At 45.6% G+C, this 12,118-nt stretch overlaps 1 protein-coding gene across 7 annotated transcripts in view; it reads right to left on the bottom strand.

Annotated features, from left to right (window-relative positions):
* The window catches only part of ENTREP2 (endosomal transmembrane epsin interactor 2), a 458,345-nt gene that overhangs the window by 305,504 nt on the left and 140,723 nt on the right, over positions 1-12,118 (bottom strand). The window lies entirely within an intron of this gene.

Genomic DNA, 12,118 nt, shown 5'->3' with positions numbered 1-12,118 from the left:
CTTCCATTCTGATCTGACAGCCTTTGATCATTTCTTCTTGCTTAACTGGCAAGGGCTTCCAGTACCACGCTGAACACAAGTGGCCAGAGTGGGCGGCAACGCTTGTTCTTGAGTTTGGAAGGAAGTCTCCATCACCGTCCACTGTCAAGCATCATGCCAGCGGGGCGTCTGGGGCTTGCGACACTCGGCTTTCCCTGTGCTGAAGTGCTCTCCTTAGACACCTGCCTTGGACTTCACCATGAAAGGACGTTGAGCTTTGTGAAAGGTTTTTTTTTTTTTTCCTGCATCCACTGAGGTCATCATACTTAGTTCCTGTCCTTCGTTCTGTTAATGCGATGCGTCACACTTGTTGATCTGTGTATGCTGAATCATTCCTACATCCCAGTGACAAATCCTGTTCGTATGTGGTAAAGATCCTTTCAATGTACTGTTGTATTTGCTTTGCTAATATTTTGTTGAGGAATTTTGTGTTTCTTTTACTGGGAGTCCTGGCCTCTTTTCTAATAGTGTTCATCTCTGGCTTTGCCATCAGGATAAGAGTGGTCTCACAAACTGATTCTGGGGGGAAGGGTTTCCACCTCACAGTTTTTGGAAGAGCTGTTCTGAAAAGGAATGGTATTAATACTTTAAAAAAACTGGTACCATTCACCACAAAGCCCCCAAGCCCTGAACTTTTCTTTGATGGGAAGCTGGGCTATGGACTGGACCTCCCCTCTCGTCACGAGCCGGCCCAGGTTTCTTCCTGATGTAATCTCAGCCGATTGCGCGCCCTAGGAAGTCATCCATTCCTTCTGGGTGATACAACTTGCTGGTGCGTAATTGTTCATAGTCTCTTGTGACTCTCTATTTTTTTAAAGATTTTATTTATTTATTTAAGAGGCAGAGTTACAGAGAGAGAGACAGAGGCAGAGACAAAGGTCTTCCATCGGTTGGTTCACTCCCCAAATGGCCGCAATGGCCAGAGCTGGGCAGATCCAAAGCCAGGAGCCAGGAGCTTCTTCCGGATCTCCCATGCAGGTGCAGGGGCCTAAGAACTTGGGCCATCTTCCACTGCTTTCCCAGGGCATAAGCAGAGAGCCGGATGGGAAGTGGCACAGCCTGTGTGCGAACTGGCACCCATATGGGATGCCAGCGCTGCAGCAGCGGCTTTACCCACTACACCACTGTGCCAGCCCCAACACTTGAACTTTTAAATAAGTATGTTAAGTTCTGTGAGAATCTCTATTAGGAGTTTGATTGGATTTGCACTCAATTTCTAGATATATTTAGGAAACTTTGTAGAACTTAAGGATTAAACGATTATACCTGCAGATATTTAGCCGGAGAGATGGCTTTGGAAACAGCCAGAGAAACGAGGCTCGTCCCGCGTGGGCATCGCTGTAAGAATGTCAGGCGGCTGCTCAGCAGACACCCCGCGGGCCAGCGGGAAGGGAGAAGATCCACTGCAGGTGCCGAAAGCCTGAACTGCTGAGCTAGGATGCCATGCCTTAGAAATAAGGAGAAAGAACCTCCTGGACCAACAGAAGTTTAGTTTAGCAACACTAGACCTGCCTTACAAGAAACACATAATGGAATGATTTATACCAGGAATAAAGGGCACGGATTGGTAAGGTGAGGACACATGAAAGTATAGCAAGTGGGGCCGGCACTGTGGTGCAGCGGGTAAAGCCACCGCCTGAGACACTAGCATCCCACATGGGCGCCAGTTCGAGTCCCAGCTCCGCTCCTGACCCAACTCCCTGCTACTGGCCTGGGAAAAGCAGTGGAAAATGGCCCAAGTGCTCGGTCCCCTGCCATCCATGTGGGGACCTGGATGAAGCTCCTGGTTCCTGGCTTTGCAGTGACCCAGCCCTGGTGCTTGCAGCTATCTGGGGAGTGAACCAGTGCATGGAAGGTCTCTCTCTCTCTCTCTCTCTCTCTCTCTCTCTCTCTCTGTGACTCTTTCAAATGAAAATAATAAATATTTTTTAAAAGGAAGTACAAAACTCACTGGTAAAAATAAGCATATACTGCAGTGCTGTGAAGGTTACAGTAAGTGTAAAAATTAGAAAAATATCGGAAGTGACTATAGATACAGTAAATTGTTAAAAGATACACAATATTAAAAGTTGCTATTTGTGACATTAGAAGCATCCATATACGTGGTGGGGGGAGTAACTGTGTAGTTACTTCGAGCAGTGTTGTCATCAGCTTAAAATAGAATGCTACAATTGTGAGCTGCTGGACCTGAGCCTCATGGAACCCACACAAAGCGAGTCTCTAGTAGATACACAAAAGAGAAAGCAGAAGAAATCAAAGCGCAACACTACAGGAAACCGTCAAGTCACAGAGGAAGGCCGGGAGCCAGGAAGAAAGTGCCAGAGGAGCTACAAAATATCCAGAAAAGAAGGAACAAAGTGGCAATTTTGTAAGTCTTTGCCTCAGTAATTACCCTGAATGTTCATGGATTAAATTCTCTAATCAGAAGATAAGAATAGCTGAATTGATTTGAAAAAGAAAATCAAACCCAGAGATCTGATCCTCTAAGATACTCAATTTCACTCGAAGGGCACACACAGACTGAAAAGGAAGGGACGGAAAAAGATATTCCTGCCAATTGAAACCAAAAGAGGGCAGGGCCAGCCGTGGGTCCATCAGATAAAACAGACTAAGTCAAATCTGTGGAAGGAGACAAAAGGATGGTTAGGTAATGAAGGCAATTGACTAAGAGAATGTTAACAGTTGTAGATATACATGTACCGCAAATCAGAGCACATGAACATACAAATAAAATGTTAGTGGATCAACAGGGAGAATAACACAATAAAATAGAAATAGACGACCTCAGCACCCCGCTTTCTACCAAGGTAGGTCACTGAAACAGAACGTTAGCAAGGGAATACTGACTGCAACCACAGCTTAGATGAAAGGAACCAAGCAGAGGCCCCAGCCAGCACAGGAGGGCACAGCTGCTCCCTCAGCACACACGGGATGCTCTAGGACAGACCAGCTGTTTTCACACACGACAATTCATAACAAATTGAAGCAAATCGAATTTATCAGGAATATACCCACTCACGGTGGTGTGAAACTAGCTATCAGTAACAGAAATAAAGCTGGAAAATTCATGAAAATGTGGAAATTAAGCCACACACCAGAGGGCACAAGAAAACAAGAGGGAAATGAGAAAAATACATTGAGACGCCGGAGAATGTCAACATAACATACTAAAATCGGCAAGATATGGTGGAAGCAATTCTAAGAGGGCTGTTTTTAGTAAACAAACAAAAAGTTCCAAGGAAGAAAACAGGACTCAAATAAACAACCTGGCTTCACACCTCAAGAAACTAAAAAAGAAAAGAAAGTTAAGCCTCAAGGTAGTAGAAAGAAGGAAATAAAGATGAGAGCAAAAGTAAAATATAAACTAGAAAAATAGTAAAAAGATCAATAAAACTGACAGTTGATTTTTTGAAGATGCAAAAAAACTGAAAAAGCTTTAGCTGGATCAAGCAAGAAAAAGAGGGAAGAAATTAAACTCAGAAATCAACTGATGCCTAGAAATGTAGAGTCACGGGGCTGTGCTGTGGGGTAGTGGGCTGAGCCTCCTTTACCTGTGGTGCCAGCATCCCATATGGGCGCTGGTTCAACTAAATAAATCTTTTTTTGTTTTAAAGATGTATTTATGTAAAAGACAGAGTTACAGAGAGAGGTCAGACAGAGAGACAGAGAGAGGAGAGGCAGAGAGAGAGAGAGAGAGGTCTTCTATCCTCTGGTTCACTCCCCAGATGGCCGCAACAGCAAGCGCTTTGCTGATCCGAAGCCGGGAGCCAGGAGCTTCCTCCAGGTCTCCCACATGGGTGCAGGGGCCCAAGGACTTGGGCCAGCCTTTACTGCTTTCCCAGGCCACAGCAGAGAGCTGGATTGGAAGTGGAGCAGCTGGGTCTCGAACTGGCGCCCACATGGGATGCCAGTGCTTCAGGCCAGGGCGTTAACCCGCTGCGTCACAGTGCCAGTCCCCAATAAATAAACCTTTAAAAAAAAAAAGTTCAAGTGTTGGGGAAAAGATTTAAGGGCATCAATTTTTAAATGTTCCTATGAGGAACAAGGAAATCTCCCTACGCAAATTTGGGAAAACAAACTCATTAACAGGACAACAGACAAGGGATACGAACAGGTAATTGAATGAAGAAGAACTCCCATAGCAAGTAACATGAAACTATAAGCTGAAACCCACTGAGGCAGACTGATTGAGAAGCTAATGAAGTTTCAGTCTTGCTACACCCTCACGCACATGGGCCCCTGCCCATGTCCCAGCTTCCCCATGGTGTACACATGCTCACACAACTTTGTAGTCTTTGTAAAATTAATCGATGATTTCTCTTTACATGGTAACTGCAGACCGTTGAGTCTATGCCTTCCAACTCCCCTCTGTCCAACTCGCCTTTGAGTTGGAGAGCACTGGAGTTTTGCCCGAGCATTTTCCTCTAGAGGAGAGGCAGCTACATTGGTTTGGGATCTTGAAGGGGAATTCAAAATATTCATGGAAAAGTAGAATTAAAAGCTAAACTTTATCCGCAAAAGGTTCATCAAGTTCAAGACACTTCTCTGAGGTCATGGGAATTTAGCCAGGTCTGGATTCTGTCTTTCTAATATGATTAACTAAGAAAGCTGGGTGCCCTTTAAAGAGATCTTAACATTAGGAAACAAAATTAAGTCAAAAGGAACCAAATCGGGACTGCAGATGCTAAGTGGTTTACCGCTGAAATGCTCACAAAACTGCCCATTTGATGAGCAGAAGGAGCAGGGGCAGAGCCAAGTAGAGGACTCTGATGAAGCCTTCCCAGGCATTTCCCTGCTAACACTATCAAAACACTCTCCCGATAAGCAATGTCCCTAGGACCTTCCCAAAGTCAACCAGCAAAATGCTTGGAGCATCCCCAAGGTCGAGCTGCCACGACCTTTGCCCTTGACCAGACCACGGCCCACGTCCACCTCTCCATAGTCATTGCTGTGATCTTGCTTTGTTGTTGCAAACACAGCCCCGCCACGTGGGGGCTGGTGCTGTGGTGTAGTGGGTAAAGCTGCCACCTGCAGTGCCGGCATCTCATGTGGGTGCCAGTTTGAGACCCAGCTGCTGCACTTCTGATCCAGCTCTCTGCTATAGCCTGGAAAAGCAGTAGAGGATGGCCCAAGTCCTTGGGCCCCTGCATCCGTGTGGGAGACCTGGAAGAAGCTCCTGGCTTCAGATAGGGCTCAGCTCCGGCCGTTGCAGCCATCTGGGGAGTGAACCAGCAGATGGAAGACCTCTCTCTCTCTGCCTGTGCCTTTCAAATAAACAAATTTTTTTTAAAAAGCCACATTTCATCTCCTGTTGTTATTTTTCAAAGAAATGGTTCAGGATCTTGATCTCACTTGTTTAAAATTCCCATGGAAAGCTCCGCTCTGGTTGGCAGCTCTGAGCCCGCAGGTGAGGCACAAAGTGAGCAGAGAGTCTGCTCGACTTTTTTCATTGGAAGTGTGCATGCTGAAACAGCTGAGATGTCTATGGTGTTGATACGGCTTCTGCCAGTCATAGCCACTGCCCTTCAACTAGGACAAGCCTGATTTTTTTCCTGGCCATTGAAGGTGAATGGTTTGCCACAACATGCCCTATATTCAACAGTCTGTCCCTTTAAAGCAAGTTGTCCACTGGCAAATTGGGTACTTCTTTGGAGCACTGCCCCCACAATCTTTGTCATAAAACATCAGGGGATCTCACCATTCTTCCACCCAAGCTTCAACACTGATTGAATGCTTGTTCTTGCAAGATTTCGGCAGAACTCAGTTGCTTGGATGGGGCTCTTTTCAAACTGACTCCTGACCTTTCTTAGTGCTTCAAATCAAACCCTGTTCAGAGGTGTTAGAACAAGGCAGTATGGGTTTGTTTGGGGGAGAAAACATTTTGAATTCCATGCATAGTTTTTTCATAATATGCATTTTCCATGAACTTTTTGAAGACCTTCACATTTAACACAAAAGCAAGCAGCAGTGGGAGTGGGCATCTGGCATAGCAGGTGAGCCCCTGCTCGGGATGCCCACGTCCCATGTGACAGTGCCTGGGTTCAAGGCCCAGCAGCGCTGCTTTCCTTTCTGGCTTCCGGATAATGTGCACAGGCAGCAGGTGGTGCTCCAAGTGCGTTGGTCCCTGCCACTCTTATGAGAGACCCAGACTGAATTCAGGCTCCTGGCGTCAGCCTGGACCAGTCCTATCTGTCGTGGGCATTTGGAGAGTGAACCAACAGATGGCAGATATCTCTGTCTCTGTCTGTCTGTCTGTCTCTCTACCTTCGCTCCCTTTTTCAAATCAATTAATTAATAAATAAAAAATGTAACTACAACAAAGGTAGTAGTGGAGGAAATGAGAAACAATACAAAAGACAAATCATCATACGGCAGCAGTGCTCCATTTTCAGTAAGTACTTAGCATGCAACTGATTTTTTAAAAAAGCAGAGATTGGCATAGTGGATTAGAAAACATGATTGAGAGACAATCACGTGGCAAGGCAGTTAAGACGCTACTGGGAGACCCGCAATCCAAGGCAGAGCGCCTGGGTTTGAGTTCCAGCTCCACTTCCAATCTGGCTTCCTGCCAATGTGCATCCCGAAAGGCAGAGGTGATGGTCAAGTGCGTGGGTCCCTGCCACTCACGTGGGAGACCCAGATGGAGCTCCAGGCTTCTGGCTTTGGTTTGGCCCAGCCCTGGTCATTATAGGCATTTGGGAAATGATTCAATAGATGGAAGATAGATATATTTCACTCTCTTTCTTTCAAATAAAATGAAATAATTAAAAATTAAACAAATAACCTAACAACTACAACATTAAAACTTCAAAAAAGTGGACAAACTGATGTTACAACACACAGGAAAAGTACCTGGGACCCAGACTAGCTAACAATCTTGAAAATAAGAAGCAACTTTGAAGGACTCACACTTTCTCATTTCAAAACTTACTGCAGCGCTCGGTAATCAAGACAGTGACACTGACATAAAGACAACCAAATAGATCGGTGAAATACAACTGAGAGTGAGAAATAAACCCATACATCTGTGGCTACCGTTTTTCAACAAGGGTGCCAAGATCATTCAAGTGTGAAAAACAATCTTTTCAAAAAATGGCACTGGGACAGTTAACCACCCTCATGCAAAGGAGCAGAGTTGGACCTCTACCTAACACTATACACAAAATTAATTCAAAATGCATCAAATATAAAAAATATGAGTTACAACTATTAAAACCCTTGAAAAAACATAGGTATAAAATTTCTTCTAAATTTCAGAAAAAATATCTTTTCTTCTAAAATCCTAGAAGAAGAAAAAAAGTACAAGTCTTAAATTTGTGTTAAGCAACTCTTTTTTTTTTTTTAGACAGGGCACCAAAAGTACCTATGATCAAAGAAAAAGAAATAGATGAGGCCGGCACTGTGGCATAGTGGGCTAAGCCTCCACCTTCAGCACCAGCATCCCATATGGGCACCGGTTCTAGTCCCAGCTGCTCCTCTTCCGATCCAGCTCTCTGCTGGAAAAGCAGTAGAAGATGGCCCAAGTGCCTGGGCCCCTGCACTTGGGTGGGAGACCCAGAAGAAGCTCCTGGCTCCTGGCCTCAGATCAGCCCAGCTGATTTGTAGCCATCTGGGGAGTGAACCTTTCTCTCTGCCTCTCCCTCTCTCTGTAAATCTACCTCTCAAATAAATAAGTAAAATCTTTTAAAAAATTAGACAAATTAGACCTCATCAAAATTAAAAATTTGTGTGTATTTTGATAGACACTATTGAGAAAGTGAAAGCACATCCATAAATGGGAGAATATGTTTACAAACCATTGATCTAGTAAGAGTCTATTATACAGGGCAGGAAAAAGAACCCTTACAACTCAACAAGAAGACAACTTAATTAGCAAATGGACTGAGGATCTGGATAGAGACGTCTCCATGGTGGTCTTTCTACTTTTTACTTGTTGAACTCCTTTTTGTGGAGGATTAAGCCTGTGATTATAAAGTGGGCTGAGAATATGTTATCTCAAAAATTGAAAGAGAGAAGGGGGAGGGAGGAAGAGGGAGGGAAGTAGCACTGTATTCTTAGAATCATTTCTATGAACCGCATGACATCTGTTCTCTTTATATTAGAAAAAAAAAATTTCTCCAAATGGCCAAAAAGCCCATAAAAAAAATGCCCAACATCATTAGAGAAACGCAAATCAAAACTAAAATGGGATAAAAATCACTCCTACTAAGATGGCTATAATAATAATTTTTTTTAAAAAATAGCAAGTGTTAGTGCTGCTACAAATGGAAAATGGTGTAATTCCTTAGGAAAACAGCCTGGCAAATACTGAAAATGCTAAAGAAATTCCACTCCTAAGTCTATGCACCTAAGGGAACTGAAAGTTGGCGATCACAGGGCCGGTGTGTGGCACTGCGGGCAAAGCTGCCACCGGCAGCACTGCTGCAAGTCCTCACTGCGCCACGTCTGACCAGCTCCCTGCTATGGCCTGGGAAAAGCAGTGGAGGGTGGCCCAAGTGCTTGGGCTCTGCTATCCACCTGGGAGACCCGGATAAAGCTCCTGGCTCCTGGCTTTGGCCTGGCCCCAATCCTGGCCATTGTGGCCATCTGGGGAGTGAACCAGCAGACAGAAGATCTCTCTCTCTCTCTCTGAATTTCAAATAAATAGAAAAAAAAATTGAAAAAGATACAATCACATAAAATCTTGTACACTAGATGTTTACAGCCATGTGTAAAATAGCCAAAAACAAGGAACAAGTCAAACATCCATCAACTGATAACAAATTCCACGAAAGGTGCTTTGCATATACAATGGAACAGCATTTGTCATAAAAAGGAAGCGCATGCTGTAACGCGGGTGAGCGCTGAACACGGATGCCAAGTAGAGAGGCCAGGCACGAAGACACAGGCTTGATTTACATGAAATTTCCAGAGTCGGCAAACACAGAGCCAGCGAGGAAGACTCCCACTGCCAGGTGGGAGGAGGAAAGTGCAGGTGGCCACGAGAAGGCCTGGGATTTATTTTCAGGTGCTGGGAATGTTCTGGAATTAGAGAGTGGAGATGATCATACAATGCTGTGACCCCACTGGAAACCACCAAATTAAACACTGTAAAATGGTGAATTGTATGATACATAAATAATATCTCAATCACAAAAAAGTTACAAAATCATTTTTATTTCAATCCATGCTGTATCTAGAAGCTACAGAAAACTAAAATCACAAGACCACTGTCGCATGTACAGGCAGGTAAGCGTACCCAGCACAATCACATAGGGAAAAGGGATCACAGAGCTGTGGCATGCAATGCTTTAAGTGTTACTCTTCCCTGGATTGGATGATATATTTGCTGGATGTCACAGGTTTTTGCAATTTGTTCCTTTTTCCCTCATTCTAAATAAATATCCACTCTCATGATAGAATTTGTCTTCCACCGCCTACAAGTCCTGTGTGCATCAGGTGGGGGAAACCATTTCACAACCATCAGAGCAAACTAAAATTAAAAGCTGGACGCCACTGAGTGCTGGAGAGGAAGCAGACAGACCCCAACGTGTCCTGGCCCCACCAGCAGCGCACGTTTATCTAAACTTGAAGAGCAACACGGGGACTTCAGTGCCATCACGGTGTGTGACCCAGGAACACAATCAGCAGGTTTGCAGCCATGCATGGGGTCACAGCCGCGCACGCCCCCTGCAGCCAGGCCCTGGACAGAACACCAGCATCAGCCTCAGTGATCTGCAACAGCACAGCTCAGAGGACCCGGGTGCCTTCCCAGAAGGGGATTCTAAACGAGCGAAGGAAACCAGAGGATTTCTCCGGATGGATGAAGACCGACTGAACCGAAGACAACCCAAGCACAGGTGAGCTCTGCACTTCCCTCTGGCTACCAAACACCAGGACAAAGAGTCACGAAGACAGAAAGCCTGCTCTTCCTCCTCTCCTTCCCTCTTCCTGCCTAAAAACGGGATGTGAAGCCTTCTCAACCACACGTGCTTATCAATGGAGGAGTCTGGATCCCTCCCAAAAGCCTACCTTCCACAGTTTCCCCACCTCTGAAGCCTGGGACGGCTCTCCTTTGCCGCATCAGTGTCTTTGGGGGACACAGGGGCTGGGACAGGGCACGGAGACGGTCACTGGCTCCGGGAGGTATCTGCCGTGAAGCACCAGTGTCGCGTGTTTCCCGTTCTGCACTGCATGCGCAAGCTCACCTCGCAGAATTCTGGGGTCACTCTCTGACGTTTCCCAGTGGAGCTGGATTAAGAACATTTACCCGAGCGGAGGAAAGCCTTGAAGCAGAGGAAAGAGTCTTGGATTGTACAAATATTCTGATACAAAGCTGTGCGGTGCCCGCCCCTTGGGACACCTGCATTCCACACTGGAGTGCACGGTGTTTGAATCCTGGCCTTGCTTCTGATTCAGCTTCCTGCAAATGCCTCCCCTGGGAGATGGCAGGTGATTGCTCAGGGAGTTGGGTCCCTGCCACCCACATGGGAGACCCGATTGAGTTCCTTGCTCCGGGCTTCAGCCTGGCCCTGCCTTGGCTGTTGGCACTTGGGGAGTGAACCAATGAACAGAAGATCTCTCTCTCTCCCTGGATCTCTGCCTTTTTTTTCCCAAAAGATTTATTAAGTTTTTTATTTTAAAGTCAGAGAGACAGAGAGATCTTCCATCCACTGATTCACTTCCCAAATGGCCACAACTGCCAGGGCCAGACTAGGCCAAAGCCAGGAGCCAGGAGCTTCATCCAGGTTTCCCATGTGGGTGGCAGGGGCCCAAGCACTTGGGCCACCTTCTGCTGCTTTCCCAGGTGCATTAGCAAGGAGCTGGATCAGAAACGGAGCAGCCAGGACTTTAACTGATGCAGATATGGGATACTAGCACTACAGGCAGTAGTAGTGCTGTGCCATAGGGCCCACCCTCTCTGCCTTTCAAACAAACAAAAATTTAAAAAGGAAAAACTAGGAAGACAACCCAAAGGTCCAACAACTCTTTGGTAAATTGGAACATATTAATAAGCCAGAAATATACAATAGATGTGCATAAACATAATAAATGGTGTACAAATATTTAAGGACAAACAACTCTCTATATACATATCCATGGGTTCTGCATCCAGATTCAACCAACTGTGGATCAAAATTATTTTGCAAAAAAATCTCTGTCTATATTGAATGTAAACAAACTTTCTTTTCTTAATTAATCCCTAAACAACGCAGGATGGCTATTTACATGGCAGCTTCAACCTAGTGGAGATGATCAGTAGTGTAGCAATGACGCAAAGTACACAAGAGGGTAGGTGTAGGCTACACACACACACACACACACCAAACACACACACACATACATACACATATACACATACATATACACACATACACACACACGTACACACATGCATACACATATACACACATACACACACATATACACCAAACACACACACACATACATACACATATACATATACACACATACACACACGTACACACATGCATACACATATACACACATACACACACATATACACATGTACACACATATGCACACACATACATACATACACAACACACACATACATACACATACACACATATACATATACACACATACACACACATACACTACAGCATTTTACCCAAGGACTTGAGCATCTGTGGATTTGGGTGACCATGGAAGTTTCTGGAACCAACCCCATCCTGGAAACCAGAGGAATGGCTGCGCTTAGAGAAAACACTCCCATGTGGTAAGCAGGCTTACCGCAGAGGCGGGAAGATGCCCTCCTCTTATCTCCCAGACCCCAATGCTGCCTCTTTAGAGAGTGGCAAAGATTGTTCAGATTGTGCCTCCGACATCTTGACCACTGTGCCTGGCCCAGGAGCTCACAGACCACCTCTGAATGATGAAAACCGACCTGCTCACGAACATCACGAAGCACAGGTGCGCAGCCAGCACCTGCTGGCACGCCATCCTGACCCTACTCCTGCTGGGTGGAGCGCTCTGATCCCCAGGTCATGGGAGGAAAGAAGGACCCCCCCATCTCCAGGCGCAGAACCATCAGCAGGGGAGAGATGTCCCTGCCCCGCCACCCCAGCACCACAGG

This window comes from Lepus europaeus, chromosome 11 (assembly GCF_033115175.1).
Source record: "Lepus europaeus isolate LE1 chromosome 11, mLepTim1.pri, whole genome shotgun sequence".
Classification (NCBI taxonomy): Eukaryota; Metazoa; Chordata; class Mammalia; order Lagomorpha; family Leporidae; genus Lepus; species Lepus europaeus.
Note: the sequence above shows the minus strand (reverse complement) of the source record. Positions and strands in the feature narration are given on the sequence as shown.